At 39.1% G+C, this 18,442-nt stretch overlaps 1 protein-coding gene, 1 long non-coding RNA gene and 1 pseudogene across 9 annotated transcripts in view; all 3 read left to right on the top strand.

Annotated features, from left to right (window-relative positions):
- The window catches only part of COP1 (COP1 E3 ubiquitin ligase), a 285,059-nt gene that overhangs the window by 4,875 nt on the left and 261,742 nt on the right, over nt 1-18,442 (top strand). The window contains exon 1 of one of the 8 annotated variants that reach the window (XM_032624452.1): nt 7,884-7,932. The exons of the other annotated variants lie outside the window; for them this stretch is intronic. The gene's annotated coding sequence lies outside the window, so the exon portion shown is untranslated. Of the gene's footprint in view, nt 1-7,883; nt 7,933-18,442 lie in introns of those variants that run through there. 8 annotated transcript variants of the gene reach the window in all.
- On the top strand, nt 5,595-6,492 carry LOC116760021 (annotated as a pseudogene).
- Nucleotides 6,859-16,777, top strand: LOC116749745. Its single transcript, XR_004348691.1, has 3 exons — nt 6,859-6,872; nt 10,375-10,385; nt 15,473-16,777. It is a non-coding gene; the product is annotated as an uncharacterized LOC116749745 (long non-coding RNA).

The following is an 18,442-nucleotide window of genomic DNA, read 5'->3' as shown; positions in this document are numbered from 1 at the left end:
CACCTGGCAACTGGTCATCTGTTTTCTATCAATATAGTTTTGCCTTTTCTAGGATATTATATTAATGGAGTCATTCAGTATGTAGACTTTTGTGCCTGACTTATTTGGAGTAATGTTTTTGAGATTCAATAATGTTGAATGTCTCACTAATTTTCTTTTAATTGCTGAGTAGTATTCCATTACATGGATATAACGTGATTTCTTTATATACTCATCAGTTAAAAGATATTTGAGTTTCTTTGTTTCTAAAGTTTTCAGTGATTGTAAAGAAAGCTGTTGTAAACATTCACATTCAGTTTTCTGTGTGGACCTGTCTTCACATCTCTTGGGTAAATACATAGGAGTGTATTGCTGGGTTGTATTGCCAAGTGTATATTTAGCATTATAAGAAACTGCAAAACTGTTTTCTAAAGTGACTATCATTTTGCATTTCTACCAGCAATATATGAGTTTCAGTTCCACATTCTTGCCAACACTTGCTGTTTTCAGTCTTTCAAATTTCAGTCATTCTAGTAGGCGTGTGTAGTAGTATCTTATTGTCATAATTTGCATGTAAGTCCTAAATATTGTGATGTTTTCTCCCAGTCTGTTGTTTTCTTTTTAGTTTTCTGAGCAGTCTTCTGAAGTGCAAAAGTTTAAAATTTTAAGTCCAATTTATGGACTTTTTTCTTTTACAGTCTATGGCTTTTGTGTTCTATTGAAGAAATTGTTGTCTGAGTCTTCTTGTATATTCTAGAAGCTTTATAGCTTTTTTGTGGTTAGGTATATAATCATTTCATGTTAATTTTTATATACTGTGTGTGGTAAGGGTTGGAGATTTTTTCCCTCCACTGTAGATGTCCAGTTATTGTAGCACCCATTTGTTGAAAAGACCATGTTTGTTCATTCAGTTTTCTTGGAACCTTTCTCAAAAATTAATTAATATGTGTAAGTTTATTTCTGGAGTCTTTATTCCGTTCCATTGATCTATGTGTTTATCCTTATGCTAGTACCACATTGTCTGGATTTCTGTATCATTGTTGTAAATCTTGAAATCAGATAGTGTAGTTTTGTTCCTCTATTTCAAAGTTGATTTAGTTATCTAGGGTGTTTGCATTTCCACATAGATTTTAGCTTACCAATTTCTTAAAAAAAAGCATGCTAGGATTTTAATTTGAGTTACTTTGAATCTATGACCCAATTTGGGAAGATTTGACATCTTAACAATATTGAATTTTTGAGCCATAAACATAGTATGTTTCTCCAGTTATTTAGGTCTTTAATTCCTCTTAGCAGAGTTTTATAGTTATCAGTTTCTGGATCTTAAACATGTTTTGTTAAACTTACTCCTAAGTAGTTCATGTTTTTGATGCTGTTGTGTTATTTTAATTTCTAATTAAAAATTGCTAATTTGCTATTCAATTTCTAATTGTTGCTAATATAAAAATAAAATTTATTTTTGTGTATTGACCTTGTGTCCTGTGAATTGTTAAGTTCACTTATTACTTCTAATAGTTTTTTGGTAGAACCGATGTGATTTTCTGAGAAGACAATCATGTCATCTGAAAATCAATATAGTTTTACTTCTTTCTTTTCCAATTTTATGCCCTATTTACTGATTTTTTTTAAAGAGATATTTTGTATTTTTATTTATGGGTGATATTCGTCTATGGTTTTCTTATAATATACATATATTTACTTTATATATTTTGGTTTTGATATCAGGGTGTATTAGTTTGCTAGGGCTGCTATAACATAATTACAGACTGGGTAGCTTAAAAAATAGAAAGTTATTTTCTCAACAGTTTTAGAGGCTAGGTGTCCAAGATCAAGGTGTTGTCAGGTTTGGGTTCTTCTGAGGCTTTTCTCCTTGACTTGCTGATGATGGCCACCTTCTTCACATGGTTGTCCCTGGGGCTGTGTGTTGTCTGTATCCTAATCTCTTATAAGGACACCAGTCATATTGGGATTAGGTCCCACATATATGACCTCATTTTACCGTAATTAGCTCTTTAAAGCCCAGTCTCCAAATACAGTCTTCTGAGGTACTGAGGGCTAGGATTTCAATGTATGGATTTGGGAGAGGATACAGTTCAGCTCACCTGTCTTCTGAAAGAGTTTGTGGATTGGTATGTTTCATTCTTGTCTGGTAGAATTCATCAGTGAAGCCATAGTTTTTGTGGCAAGGTTTTTATTTACTATTTCAGTTTCTTTAATTGATAAAGGGCTATTCAGGTTCTTTATTTCTTTTTTTTTTTTTTTTTTTTTTTTTTTTTTGCGGTACGCGGGCCTCTCACTGTTGTGGCCTCTCCCGTTGCGGAGCAACAGGCTCCGGACGCGCAGGCTCAGTGGCCATGGCTCACGGGCCCAGCCGCTCCGCGGCATGTGGGATCCTCCCACACCGGGGCACGAACCCGTGTCCCCTGCATCGGCAGGCGGACTCTCAACCACTGCGCCACCAGGGAAGCCCCGGTTCTTTATTTCTTAAGTGAGCTTTGGTAATTTGCTAAGGGATTTCTCCGTTTCACCCAAGCTATTGAATTTGTTGGCATAAGTTCATAATACTTTTTTTGTTTATTGGAATTTTATTTTATTTATTTATTTTATACAGCAGGTTCTTATCAGTTATCTAGTTTATACATATTAGTGTATATATGTCAATCCCAATCTCCCAATTCATCACACCCCCCCACCCCCCGCTTTCCCCCCTTGTCCATACATTTGTTCTCTACACCTCTGCTTCTGCCTTCCAAACTGGTTCATCTGTACCTTTTTTCTAGATTGCACATATATGCGTTAATATACAATATTTGATTTTCTCTTTCTGACTTAGGCTTTAATACTTCTTTATGTTTTAAATGTTTGTAGGATTTGGAGGGTTGTCCCTTCTTTCATTCCTGATATTGGTAATTTGTGTTTTCCCTGTTTTTTTCCTTGAACAGTTTAGCCAGAGGATTGTCAGGTTTTTTTTTTTTTTTTTTGGCGGAACGCGGGCCTCTCACTGTTGTGGCTTCTCCCGTTGCGGAGCACAGGCTCCAGACGCGCAGGCTCAGCGGCCATGGCTCACGGAACCAGCCGCTCCACGGCATGTGGGATTTTCCCGGACCGGGGCACGAACCCGTGTCCCCTGCATCGGCAGACGGACTCCCAACCACTGCGCCACCAGGGAAGCCCAGGATTGTCAGTTTTATTAATCTTTTCAAATAACTGGTTTTGGTATTATTGATTTTCTAAATGTCCATTTTCTATTTCCCTGATATTTGGCTTTATTTTTATTCTACTTAGAGTTTCATCATTTTCTGGCTTCTGACTACAGAATCTTAGATAATTTTGGCCTTTTCTAAGAAAAACATTTAATTTTATTAGTTTCCCTTTCTAATCCCTGCATTAATTTTCATTTCCACTGATTTTTTTTAAAACTATTTTTGGTTATTTATTTATTTATTTACTAATGGCTGCATTGGGTCTTCGTTGCTGCGTGCAAGCTTTCTCTTATTGTGGCGAAGGGGGGCTATTTTTCGTTGCAGTGCGCGGGCTTCTCATTGCAGTTGCTTCTCTTGTTGCGGTGCACGGGCTTCAGTAGTTGTGGCATGTGAGCTCAGTAGTTGTGGCTCGTGGGCTTTAGAGAGCAGGCTCAGTAGTTGTGGCACACAGGCTTAGTTGCCCCGTGGCATGTGGAGGCTTCCCGGACCAGGGTTCTAACCCGGGTCCCCTGCATTGGCAGGTGGATTCTTAACCACTGTGCCACCAGGGAAGTCCCCATTGTGATTTCTTATTTGAAGAATGGGTTATTTAGAAATGTTTTAATTTCTAAATGAGAATTTTCTGGATATTCTGTTATTAAGTTCTAATATAATTCAATTTCATTCAGAGAATATGAATTGTGTGAATTCAGTCCTTTTAAATTTATTGAGACTTGTTTCATGGTTCACGGTAAGCTTTATCTTGGTTAATGTTCCATATACATTTAAAAAAATGAGTTTTCTGCAGTGTGTAGACTGGTATATTCTATAAATGTCAAGTTTGTTGATGTGTTAAACTCTGTATACTCCTACTGATTTTCTATATACTTGTTCGGTCAGTTACTGAAAGGGGTGTTAAAATCTTTAACCATTCCAAGTGTAATTGTGGGTTTTGCTGTGTTTCCTTGCAATTCTGTCAATTTTGTTTCACGTATTTTGAAACTTTATTAGTAGGGCACATGCATTTAGAGTTGGTGGATTGATCCCTTTATTATTTTGAAATGTCCTTGCTTATTCCTGGTAATATTTGTTCTGAAATCTATTTAGTCTGATAGTAAAACCTCTCCAGCTTTCTTTAAGTGTTTACATGGCATGTTTTTTTGTCCTTCACTACTTCTTTATCTGTTTTAATTTTTAAAGTAGGTTTCTTGTAGATAGCATATGTTTGAGTCTTTCTTTTTTATTTATTATGACAATTTGCCTTTTAAGTGGCTTGGTTAGACTTTTTGCATTTTAACATAATTATGATGTGCTTGGTTTTATGTGTATGTCTTGCTTGCTCTTTGTTTTCTGTTTGTCCCCTCTATTCTTCTATTCCTTTTTTGTCTTTTTTCCTTCTTTTCCTGCCTTCTTTTGGATTAATTGGGTGTTTTGAAGATTTCTGTTTTGTTCTACAGTTGACTTATTAGTGATAGCTGTGTGGGATGTGTGTGTCTTTTGGGGGGGAGTGTTTGCTCTACGGTTTATAGTACTCATTTTTAATTTTTTATATTCTAAAATCATGTTATGTCATTTCACATACACTGTAAGAATCTTGTAATAGTATGCTTCCATTCTGTAGGATCCATTCCAGTTACTCCCTCAATAGTTCTCTATTCCTTTTTTAAAAAAAATTGAGTTAAAATTCATACCTCATAAAATTCACCATTTTAACCACTTAAACTGTGCAATTCAGTACATTGACAGTGTTGTGAAGCCATCATCACTATCTACTCCCAGAATATTTTCATCACACCAAAAGGAAACCCTATATGCATTAAGCAGTCACTCTCCTTCTTGTCCCTTGGCAACCACTAATTTGCCTTCTGTCTCTACAGATTTGCGTGTTTTTTGGACATTTCATATAAATGGAATTATACAATATGTGGTCTTTTGTATCCGGTGCCTTTCATGGCCTATGTTGGGTGCTCTTCTGAATTAATGACTAAAATATAGCAGTTAAATCTTGTTGGAATTGGCTTGAAACAATATATTGGGTCAATCATATTTTGTTTAAGGAATTTGAAATAAAAAAAAACACTTGAATTGGCCTATATGAAAAAAAATAAAGTTCTTGTAGTGCTGGTGCTGGAAGGGCTATATAGTTGACCCTTGAGTAACGCAGAGGTTGGGGTGCCCACCTTCTGCCTAGTGGAAAATCCACTTTAACTTACAGTCAGCGCTCCATATCCGCAGTCCCTCTGCATCTGTGCTTTCAACCAACTGCAGATTGTGCAGTACTGTAGTACTCAGTATTGAAAAAAATCTGTGTGTAAGCCGACCCACGCAGTTCAAACCTGTGTCATTCAAGGGTCAGTTGTATATTGCAAGCTGATATCCTTGAGAAGCAGAAAAAGAAGCATTAGTCACATAAAGAGTAGAGCACTACCTTCTTCGTAAAAACACCAAATGGTGGATGATGCTGGTGCTGCGGAGGGCCTGGAGGCCCCAGGCGCCCTGGAATAGGAGGCTGCAGTGGCTTCTGCAGAGGCTTCAGCAGCGGCCTCGGGCCCAGGGTCGTGGTCGGGGCCGAGGCCAAGGAGCTTGCAGAGGCAAGGCTGAGGATAAGGAGTGGCTCCCTGTCACCAAGCTGAGCTGTCTGGTCAAGGACATGAAGATCAGGTCCCTGGAGGAGATCTGTCTCTTCTCTCTGCCCATCAAGGAATCCGAGATCATTGACTTTTTCTTGGGGGCATCCCTCAAGGACGAGGTTTTGAAGATTATGCCTGTGCAAAAGCAGACCTGTGCTGGCCAGCGGATCTGGTTCAAGGCATTTGTTGCCATTGGGGATTACAACGGACATGCTGGTTTGGGTGTAGAGTGCTCTAAGGAGGTAGCCATTGCTATCAGTGGGGCCATCATTCTGGCCAAGCTCTCCATCATCCCCGTGCGGCGAGGCTACTGGGGGAACAAGATCGGCAAGCCCCATACCGTCCCTTGCAAGGTGACTGGCCGCTGTGGCTCAGCGCTGGTGTGCCTCATCCCTGCCCCCAGGGCCACTGGCATCGTCTCAGCCCCTGTGCCCAAGAAGATGATGGTTAGAATTGATGACTACTATGCCTCTGCCGGGGCTGCACCGCCGCCCTGGGCAACTTCACCAAGGCCACTTTTGATGCCATTTCCAAGACCTACAGTTATCTCACTCCTGATTTCTGGAAAGATGGTGTTCACCAAGTCTTTGTATCAGGAATTCACTGACCATCTTGTAAAGACTCACACCAGAGTTTTCGGGCAGAGGACCCAGGCTCCAGCTGTAGCCACCACATCGTTTTCTATGAGAAAAATAAAGTGAATGAAGCCAGTTTAAAAAAAAAAGTGGAGCACTAGTGAAGATGTGTATTCCATATAAGTGCACTGAAGTCCCTAGATCCACCTTGAATCTAAGACCAGGTCCTGTGAGCCCTGGTCATGGTGTTTGCTATGAGATAATTCTAATTTTTCCACTTATATTATAGCTACACAAGCCTAATTAAAATTATTCGCCAACTCTAAGCCTTTAGTCATTAGAACTGATGCTCTGTTTGAGTAGAGAAACGTTGGGAGTGTGTGAGTAGAATAAGATCCAGGAAGAGATTGAGAGTGTATTGGAGTCATTTCACACTGGGAGGAATCAGTAGTGACACTCTTTGGCCATATTTGGTTTCCTGATCCAGGCTACTTTTTTTGGGGGGGGTTGGAGGGGACGGGACGGAACACCAGAGATTGCTTCCCTTATCTTTTTTTTTTTTTTTTTTTTTGCGGTACGCGGGCCTCTCACTGTTGTGGCCTCTCCTGTTGTGGAGCACAGGCTCCGGACGTGCAGGCTCAGCGGCCGTGGCTCACGGGCCTAGCTGCTCCGCGGCATGTGGGATCCTCCCGGACCGGGGCACGAACCCATGTCCCCTGCATCGGCAGGCGGACTCTCAACCACTGCGCCACCAGGGAAGCCCTTCCCCTGCTTATCTTTTCATGCCTATCACTTGTATTGATCATGGTGTCCTTTTTTTCCTATACTATGTGGTCTCGTTTTTTTTTTTTTTTTTAAAGAAAACTCTGCCCCTGAAGCTAGCACACAGCTATTTTGAATACACTCCCCCTCTTTTTTTTTTTAAAGATTTCATTGTTAAATTAGAGTCTAAGAAGTTTGCCTTCTATTCCTTTTCTTCCTTACCTTTCCTATCCTTATTCATAGAATCCTGTGACATAAACCAAAGTTAAATACAGGTCTTAGTGGAGATAGGAAAAAAATCTCATTGCAAAATACCAAATAAACTTAATTTTTATTAAAAGAGACTTCTAAGATTTTTAGGGCTTTTTATCATATCAAATGAAACTAGGAAGGAGTGAGATGAATGGACAGAGGCTGGAACTTAACTGCTGCCTGTGAAGATTGGTGCTGGGGATTTAGTGTTACCAGTGTAGGTGTTAAAAAATGATTTGAGGTTTATTATTTTCCTTTTCATTTATTTCCTTGTCTTTCAGTTCTGAATCCACCTGGGGCCAGTTGAGAATGGAGGATGGCTTGGGGATGGTCACAAAGCAGCTGGTTTAAGGGGAAGGAGGCAGCTAGAGAAATGTCAAGTTTTGGACATTTTGAGAGGAAAGAAGAAACATTTCTGTGGCTACTGACTTTTGCTGCGTGTCTTTCACTCTTGAAAGGATGTATATAAATTTCAGCCTATTCAAAATAGTTGTTTCCAAGGTTTTCTATATGTTGATAGTGATTTGAAATTTCATGGTCACAGTGATGCATGTAAGTATTTGTTTCCTTTATCTTCTGAGATCATAGCATGAGGCAAAGGGCACTGGACTTGGCATTAAAAGCCCTGAGATGTAACTTCCGGCAAATATATGTTTGACTTAGAGCATGTTTTTTCATTTATAAATTGAGATGTAGTGATATTCCATTATAGGATTGTGAGGTTTAGATTATATAATAATACATGTATAAAGACATTGTAAATTATAAAATCACGGAAAGGAATCAGGTGGTGTTTGCCAGGATTTCACATTTGGTACCGAAATATGAAAGTGGTTCTTTGGTCCTGTTAGGTAAGATGTAACCACTCCCTATTTTCCTAAATAACTCTAAATTGTACCTGGCTCTGATTATCTTGATGTTATGTTTTTTAGTACTTAACCTTTGAAAGATTGAATGCTTGGTTACTTAGAACCAGTACTACCGTGAGACAGTTGACACATTTTGTGGAACTGTAATGGAGTTAGTGTCAGTACCAAAATATATATGGATTGAGCAATGTCCTTATTATTGTACCATTTATTATTACTATACCATTTGATAAGTTTGGATACTGCTTTTGAAGCAGGTAATACATTAAAAAGTTAGGCAGAGTATAAATAAGGCACTGATTAAAAGTTTAACTTGAGAGTCAAACTGATTGCCATAAGACCCTTGCTTAACTGAGATGATGTGCCTTATAAATAGAAAATAGTAGAATTAAATAATTTTCTGTATCTATATCTGTTCTGCATTGTTGGTTTTTAAATGCAGTTAAATGACACACATAACCTTTTGGCGAGCTTAAGGTTGTGCACTATAATATCTACCTTCAGTTTTGGCAGTTGGTATGAAAATGTCTTCTTCACAAGATTGAACTGAAGATCATTATTTTAATAAAACAGTGACAAGATGAAAAGTTCAAATAATCACTACTAATAATGGTTTGAATAGTACTAGTTTCACTTTGTGGTCTATCTAAAGTTCTGTGGTAAGGTTGCAAAATCAGATGCCTAAAATGGCCATCTAATTTTCTCTTAAATCAGTATCCATTATGCTTATTTGCTCTTATGTCTTTCTTTTTCTTTATTTCTAAGTTTTTCTGAGTTCTCTCACCTCTTTTCAAATAAGCTTTTCTTCCTAATACTTGGTTTCTGAGGTTATCTAATTGAGAATTTTCTTTATCTTTCAATGCTTTTGTCATTTTCTTTATTTTTTTTAGTACATCTTAAAATATTAGATTTTAATTTCCATTTATCTTGTCTTCCTGTTGTGCTTTCGTTGTTTCTAGGGATAGTATTATGCTCCATATTCAACTGTGAACTCTTTGTGCTGCTTATGTTTTAGAGTGATTAAACATAAAATATGTTTCATGCTTATATTCATTGTTACCATTTTTAGAGCTCTTTATTTATTTCTTTGTGTATATTTGCTGTCCCACTTTGTATTCCTTCTTCCTGTAGAACTTACATCAATATATCATGCAGTGAAGGTCTGTGTACGATGAATTCTCTAAGTTATTTGTATTTGAAAATTACTTGTTTTGTCTTCATATTCAAACATTTTTTTTTGCTGGGTATAAAATTCCAAGTTTAAAGTTTTTTTCATGCAGTATTTTGAAGATGTCACTCCATTGTCTTTGGCGATATATATACAGTGTTTTTAAGTATCAGGTATACAGCAAAGTGATTCAGTTGTACATATATATATATCCTCTTTCAGATTCTTTTCCATTATAGGTTATTGCAAGATATGGAATACAGTTCCCTGTGCTATACAGTAGGTCCTTGTTGTTTACCTATTTTATGTATAGTAGTTTGTACCTGCTTGTTTCAAACTCCTAATTTATCCTGCCCCCTCCCCGCCCCACTATCCCCTTTGGTAATCATAAGTTTGTTTCTGTGTCTGAGTCTGTTTCTGCTTTGTAAATAAGTTTATTTGTATCATTTTTTTAGATTCCATGTGTAAGTGATATCATATAATATTTGTCTTTGTCTGACTTCACTTAATATGATAGTCTCTGGGTCCATCCATGTTGCTGCAAATGGCATTATTTCATTTTTTATGGCTGAGTAATATTCCATTGCATATATATACCACATCTTCTTTATCCATTCATCTGTTGATGGACATTTGGGTTGTTTCCATGTCTTGGCTATTGTAAATAGTGCTGCTATGAACATTGGGGTGCATGTTTCTTTTCAAATTAGAGTTTTCTCTGGATATATGCCCACAAGTGGAATTGCAAAATCATATGGTAACTCTATTTTTAGTTTTTAAGGAATTTCCAGACTGTTTACCATAGTGGATGCACCAATTTACATGCCCAACAGTGTAGAAGGGTTCCTTTTTCTCCACACCCTCTCCAGCATTTATTATTTGTAGACTGTTTAATGATGGCTGTTCTGACTGGTGTGATACCTCATTGTAGTTGTGACTTGCCTTTCTAGTAATTAGTGGTATTGAGTGTCTTTACATGTGCCTGTTGGCCATCTGTATGTCTTCTTTGGAGAAATGTCTGTTTAGGACTTCTGCCCATTTTTTGATTGGGTCTTTTTTTTTTTTTTTTTGATATTGAGTTGCATGAGCTTTCTGTATATTTTGGAAATTAATCCCTTATTGGTAGCATCGTTTGCAAATATTTTCTCCCAGTCTGTAGGTTGTCCTTTTGCTTTGTTTATGGGTTTCTTTGCTGTGCGAAAGCATATAAGTTTGACTAGGTCCCATTTTTTTGTTTTTATTTCCATTTCTCTCGGAGAGGGATCCAAAAAAATATTGCTACGATTTATGTCAAAGAGTGTTCTGCCTGTGTTTTCCTCTAAGAATTTTGTAGTATTTGGTCTTGTATTTAGGTCTTTAATCCATTTTGAGTTTATTTTTGTGTATGGTGTTAGAGAATGTTCTAATTTCATTCTTTCACTTGTACAGGTTTCCCAGCACCGCACTACAGCCGTTTAACGATTGTCACTGGGCAGGCAGTGCCTCTAATACTGGTTATGCTAGAGGTGATGTTTTTGGTAAACAGGCGGGGTTTGTGTTTGCCGAGTTCCTTTTACTTTTTTTAATCTTTCCTTAATGCAAGCCTGTGTTGGGTTAACAGTGTTTTTAATAAATAATTTAGTGTTGGGTTATATTTATTAGCTGTTAATTATCAGTGTACTATCAGTTACTGATGTAAGCTTGTGCGAGGAGAAGAATTTCTTGTTACTCATGTTAACAGCATTGCTTCTATAGTTATATAGATTAGTCCAATAGTCAGGCTAGGAGTTGATTTACTTATTGTTGGAATTAAAACATTGTTTTATTGTTGAGCTTGAACGCTTTTTCAATTGGTGGCTGCTTTTAGGCCAACTATGGTTTATGTTTATTTTACTCTCTAGTTAAGGTTGTATCCATTTCTAAAAAGCTGTACCTTTTTAGACTAACAATTAAATATACGTTGAGACTTGATGTGGTTTTTAGTATTATTTAGCATTGAACTGAAATTCTTTTCTTGGACGACCAGCTATCACCAGGCTCGTTAGGCTTTTCACCTCTACTTATAAGTCTTCTCACTATTTTGCCATATAAATGAGTTCGTTCTAGTTACTGCTCGTAAGTAGCTCATCTGGTTTTGGGTAGTTTAGCTTAAGGTCTCTTTGCTAAGTTGTTACTAGTTAAGTCATTATGCAAAAGGTACAAGGGGTAAGCTTTGCTTTTTTTTACTTTTAGTGTTTCTTTCATCTTTCCTTTATGGTACTTTCTCTATAGCACCATTGGTGGTTGAATTTCTATCTCCTATACTTTAGATGTATAATGAATGTTTTATTTGATTGGTTTACGGTAGTAGCGGTGGGGGGGTGTGGGCTAGATTTAGTTCAAGATATACACGGGTTGTGGAATCTTCTAGGTGTAAACTAGATGCTTTGTTTAAGCTACATCTTGTTTTATCCAAGCACACTTTCCAGTATGCTTACCTTGTTACGACTTGTTTCCTCTCGTATAGTTGCTTAGCATGGGTTAGTAAGCTGGGGCTTTGCTGTGGTACTTGAGGAGGGTGACAGGCGGTGTGTCTGAGCTTCATGGCCTTATGCAATTAAGCACTCTGCTCTTAATTTACTACTAAATCCTCCTTTGGTTTTTAGATTTCATAAAAACTTTCGTGTGAGTATGAGGGGTGTTCTTAGTATAGAAAATGTAGCCCATTTCTTCCCATCCCATAGGTTACACCTTGACCTAACGTTTTTATGTAGGGTAGTTATACTTACTTTCGTTTCCTTTTAGGGTTTGCTGAAGATGGCGGTATATAGACTGAAGTAGCAAGGGTTGGTGAGGTTGATCGGGGTTTATCGGTTACAGAACAGGCTCCTCTAGAGGGATATGAAGCACTGCCAAGTCCTTTGAGTTTTACGCCGTTGCTAGTAGTACTCTGGCGAATAGTCTTGTTCTGTGACTATTTATGTTTACGACTAAGCATAGTGGGGTATCTAATCCCAGTTGGGGTCTTAGCTGTCGTGTAGTCAGATTGTATTAAAGTCACTTTCGTGGTTTAGTTTAGTTTTAATTATGGCTTTTTACAGCTTAATTAAGATTTGACTTTATTCTGTGTGATTCCTTAACACTCTTTACACCGGGTCTCTATTAATTTGGGTCAGTTGTATGACTGCGGTGGCTGGCACGAAGTTTACCAACCCTAGTTATCCTGACGTAGTCAAACTTTCGTTCGTGGCTTAATTTTTATCACTGCTGTGTCCCGTGAGGGTGTGGCTAAGCAAGGTGTTGTGAGCTGCTAGTGTAGCGTGCTTGATACCCGCTCCTTTTGATCTTTGTGATTTGAAGGGCATTCTCACTGGGATGTGGATGCTTGCATGTGTAAGTCTGTTAAGAATTAATAGAAAGGCTGGGACCAAACCTTTATGTTGATGGGGCTGGTGAGCCCATCTAGGCATTTTCAGTGTCTTGCTTTATGAAAAATAAGCTACATTAACCTATGGGATGTGAAAGATGTTCAGATAATTTCATTATGGGGCTTGTGTCAGATTTAGTATTGATTTATAAATAAAATGGTTTGTAGATCTAGAGAGGAACCTGTCTAGGGGTGTGGTGAATATCTAAGCAGATGGTTAGTGTTGTATGGGATAAGGGCGGTTTGATCCACTACGAGATACAGTTTTTTGAGCCCGGGGGGAATAGTGGAGTACTGTGTCCTGTAACCATTAATTTAATTGCACATGTTGGTTGTGCTAGTCAAATAACAAATACATACAAGTCCAGCTACAGTTTGCTTGACTGTGACGAGACCTTTTAAGGTCATAGCTGAGTCTGTGCAAAATCCCCCCCAAAAATAAAAAATACCAAATGTATGAAATCTCAGTTATGTGTGAGCATGGGCTGATTAGTTATTAACCCATCGAGATGTCTTATTTAAGGGGAACAAGCGGGCGATTTTAAGTTAAAATGGTCCTGAAGTAAGAACCAGATGTCTTATAAAGATCACCGTTAGCTACCCCCCACGGTTTATGGGCCCCGTGCGAGAAGAGGGATCCCTGCCGAGCAAGTTGCTGGTTTCACGCGGCATGCTGATTAAGCTCGTGATCTAATGGAGGGGTCATAATGTTAGTTGACTTAAACTGATTTAAGGACATGTCCTATGTACGACCAATAATTTATACGTAATATGTAAAATTAATGCAATTCAATACGAGCTTCAACTGCTCGTGGGGAAAATAATTGAATGCACAGTTATACATAGCATGTACATATATACATTTACAGGAAGACGCTATTATTGACATGTGGGAGTACATGTGAGTATGATTTATATGACAAAAGTATTATAAAATAAATTATTTTCAATACTGACATAGCACTGTAGCCTTGTGGTTATTCTACAATAAGCCTTTTTCAGGGAATAGTTTATGTAGAATTTCAGCTTTGGGTGCTGGCGTTGAGGTGTTAATGCTTCTTCCTTGAGTTTTAGGGAGGTGTGGTTTTCTCCTTTTCCATTTTACAAAGCCGGGGTATTTTGCTACACTACAAAGACTTCATTTTAGGAGTTTATTCTCAATAAGGCTAGTTACTAGGATTAGGAGAAAATATAAGATGGATACTAATTGGCCTACAATTATGTATGGGTGTTCTATGGGTTGGCCTCCAATTCATGTTAGGGTCAGGAGATCTGCGACTAGTACTCAGAATAAAAGTTGGCTGAAGGGTCGGAATATTATGCTTCGTTGTTTGGTTGTGTGGAGTATTGGGATGAATATTAGGATAAGGATTGAGAGTAGTAGGGCTAAAACTCCTCCTAGTTTGTTGGGAATTGATCGTAGGATTGCGTATGCAAATAGGAAGTACCATTCTGGTCTAATGTGTGGTGGGGTGTTGAGTGGCTTTGCTGGGGTGTAGTTGTCGGGGTCTCCTAGTAGGTCAGTTGTGAATAAAGTTAATGTAAGTAGGGTTAAGATTAGTAGTAAGGCACCCAGGATGTCTTTGATTGTGTAGTAGGGGTGAAATGGGATTTTGTCTGTGTTGGATGGAATTCCTGTGGGGTTGTTAGATCCTGTTTCATGGAGGAATAGTAGGTGGACGGCTGCTAGTGCTAGGATGATGAAAGGGAGAATGAAGTGGAAGGCAAATAAGCGTGTTAGTGTTGCTTTGTCTAGGGAAAAGCCACCTCAGATTCACTCAGCTAGAGTGGTACCGATGTGGGGGATTGCTGATAGAAGGTTGGTAATGACGGTTGCGCCTCAAAATGATATTTGTCCTCAGGGTAGGACATAGCCTACGAATGCAGTAGCTATAACTGTGAATAGTAGGATTACTCCAATGTTTCATGTTTCTTGGAAGGCGTGGGAGCCATAGTATAGGCCACGTCCTACGTGGGCGTAAAGGCAAATGAAGAATATGGAAGCTCTGTTTGCATGTAGATATCGAATAATTCAGCCGTAATTAACATCTCGGCAAATATGTGTGACAGGTGAGAAGGCAGTTGTCGTGTCTGGTGTGTAGTGTGTTGCTAGGAATAGGCCTGTTAGGATTTGTATGATTAGGCAGAGGCCAAGTAGGGAGCCAAAGTTCCATCATGAAGAGATGTTTGATGGAGTAGGAAGGTCGATAAATGTGTTATTGAGAAATTTTATTAGTGGGTGTGTTTTTCGAATGTTGGTCATTAGCGTTCTTGTAGTTGAATGACAGCGATGATTTTTCATGTCATTGGTCATGTTGAAGTCCATGTGAGAATAATGATGGCATTGTTTTTATTATAAGCATTATTGTAATTAGTTTTGTGGGGGTTTCTTCAAAGCCTTCGCCTATTTATGGGGGTTTAGCTTTGATTGTGGGTGGTGGTGTTAGGTTTGGGATTGTTTTAAACTTTGGTGGTTCATTTTTAGGTTTAATAGTATTTTTGGTTTATCTGCAGGGAATATTGGTTCTGTTTGGTTACACGACAGCTATGGCTACTGAGCAGTACCCTGAGGTTTGGGTTTCTAACAAAGTTGTGTTAGGGGCATTTCTTTTAGGATTAGTGGTAGAGTTTTTGGTAATATTATACATTTTAGAGAGTGAGAAAGTGGAGATTGTGTTTGAGTTTAATGGGTTGGGGGATTGGGTTATTTACGATACAGGAGATTCTGGGTTTTTTAGTGAGGAAGCTATGGGAATTGCTGCTTTATACAGTTATGGTACTTGGTTGGTGATTGTTACAGGCTGGTCATTATTTATTGGTGTTGTGGTTATTATGGAGATTACTTGGGGTAATTAAATAAGAGTATACCAAGAGTAATAGTGATAGGAAAGATAAAAAGTAGAGTTTGATAAGGCCTTGTTGGTTTGAGGTTAACATGGAAGCCTTTAGTTGAATAAAGGCTGTGGTTTTGGGTAGGATGATTTCTAGTCAGGTTAGGTCTAGTAGAGAGGTTGCTAGTTTTTGGCCTATTGGTAGGTTCAGGTGAGGGGGTAGGCGATGTATGATTGTGGGGAAATATCCTAATAGAGTGGAGAATTTAGTGGAGTTTGAGGAGTGTATATATTTTAAGTTTTGTGTGTTGAGGTTGATTTCGAATGTGAGGATAAAGCCTAAAGTCGTTATTACGTTATTACCAGGGCGGTTAGTTTTAGGTGTAAGGGTGTGGTTATTAAGGGAGTGGTTATTGGAGGAATGTTGTTGGATAGAATGAAGCCAGCAAAGATGCTTCTGATTAATAGGCGTTTGATAGGGTTAATTAATAGGGGATTGTTTTCATTAATGTTCGTGGAGGCAGGGAAGCAAGGTTGTCCTAGTAGTGTGAAAAAAATGATGCAAGTGCTATAGATAGCTGTGAGGGAGGTAGCGGTTTGAGTTAATAATAGGGCTCAGGCGTTGGTATAAGATGAAGTGGCGGCTTCAATGATGGTGTCTTTAGAGTAGAATCTGGTGAAGAATGGTATTCCTGTTAGTGGGAGACAGCCAATGATAAGGGCGGTTGTAGTGAAGGGAAGGGTTTTGTATAGTTCTCCTATTTTTCAAATGTCTTGTTCGTTATTTAGGTTATGGATGACAGAGCCGGAACATAAGAATAATATAGCTCTGAAGAAAGCGTGTGTGCAAATACGTAAGGATGCTAAGTAAGGTTGGTTGAGACCAGTTGTCACTATTATTAAGCCTAGTTGGCTGGAGGTGGAAAAAGCAATAATTTTTTTGATATTGTTTTGGGTGAGAGCACAAATGGCTATGAATAAGGTGGTGAGGGCGCCTAGAGAAAGAGTTATTGTTTGAATGAGTTAGTTATTTTCTGTTAGGGGGTAGAAACGGATAAGTAGGAAAATTCCTGCTACAACTATTATGCTTGAGTGGAGTAGGGCTGAAACTGGGGTGGGGCCTTCTACTGCTGAAGGGATCAGGGGTGAAGTACGAATTGGGCTGATTTTCCAGCTGCGGCTAGTACAGTTATTGAAGAGACTGTCTTTTCTCCATTGTATACTCTTGCCTCTGTTGTTGTGGATTAAATGATCAAAAGTGCATGGGTTGATTTCTGAGCTTTCTATCCTATTCCATTGATCTATATATCTGTTTTAGTGCCAGTACCATACTGTTTTGATTACAGTAGCTTGGTAACATAGTCTGAAGCCAGGGAGCATGATTCCTCCAACTCTGTTCTTTTTTTTCAAGATTGTTTTGGCTATTTGGGGTCTTTTGTGTTTCCATACAAATTAAAATTTTTTTTGTGAAAAATGCCATTGGTAATTTGATAGGGGTTGCATTGAATCTGTAGATTGCCTTGAGTAGTAAGGTCATTTTAACAATAGTCTCAACCTTGGAGAAGTGACCCTCCGTAGGAGACGTCTTACTCATCCCAGCAGTGCACTCCCCTCTCATCACCCAAGGGCCAGGTGCCAGACGGTCCCAGGGTAGAATCTGGCCTGCCTTTGCAGACTAGGTCTGCAGGCTGTGGGACTGTCATTTTCTTGCTTCTGGTGTCTGCCTTCTGGTGAGTGAGGCTGGTCTAGAGGCTTGTGACACTTCCTGGTGGGAGGGGCCGATGCCTGCCTCCTGGTGGGTAGAACTGGGGCCCTCTGGTGGGCAAGGCTGTGTCTAGGGGCATGTCTGGAGGGAGCTGTGTGCTTAGGAAACCTTTAGGTAGCTTTTCTGCTGATGGGTGGGGCTGTGTGCCCACCCAGTTTGTTGTTTGGCCTGAGGCATCCCAGCCTTGGAGCCTATAGGTGTTAGGTGGGACCAGGTCTTGGTGCCAAAATGTCAGCCTCCGGGAGAGAGCTCCCTTGCCCTTGGTCCCAGTGGGTGTGAGGTTTTGTTTGTGCCCTTTAATAGTGAAGTCTCTATTTCCCCCAATCCTGTGGAGCTCCTGTAATCAAGCCTCACTGGCCTTCAAAGCCAAATGCTCTGGGGGCTCTTCTTCCTGGCGCTGGACCCCTGAGCTGCAGGACCCGACTTGGGGCTCAGAACTTTCCCTCCTGTGGGAGAACCTCTGTAATACAATTATTCTCCAGTTTGTGGGTCACCCACCCGGGAGTTATGGGATTTGATTATATCACGAATCTGCCTCTCCTACTGGTCTTTTTGGGGTTCCTTCTTTATGTCTTTAATTGTAGAAATTTTTTCTGGTACGTTTCAGTCTTTTTCAAAGATGGTTGATCTGCATATTGTGATTTTGGTGTGCTCGTGAGAGGAGGTGAGCTCAAGGTCTTTCTATTCTACCATCCTGGCCACTCTCCCCAACCCAGTTTTTTTAAATGGGCAAAAGAGTTGAAATAGATACTTCCTTTATGGAGTATTGCAGCAACCAGTTCCCCTCTTTGCAGATGATCCATCACCTCTAAAAGTTGGATAATGACTATTACTGGTTTAATATGAAAGGGTGTAACTCAGGAACAGCCACATGGAAGAGATGCATAGGACAAGGTATTGGGAAAGGGTGCAGAGCATCCACGCTATCTCCAAATATGCCGCTCTCCCCGAATCTACAGGTGTTAACCAATCTGGAAGCTCTCTGAACTCTCTTGGCTAGTACAGTTTCTGATGAGAGGTCTGCTGTATTCTTATCTTTGTTCC

This window comes from Phocoena sinus, chromosome 1, assembly GCF_008692025.1.
Source record: "Phocoena sinus isolate mPhoSin1 chromosome 1, mPhoSin1.pri, whole genome shotgun sequence".
In the NCBI taxonomy this organism is placed as follows: domain Eukaryota; kingdom Metazoa; phylum Chordata; class Mammalia; order Artiodactyla; family Phocoenidae; genus Phocoena; species Phocoena sinus.
This window is presented reverse-complemented; position numbering and strand designations above follow the sequence as displayed.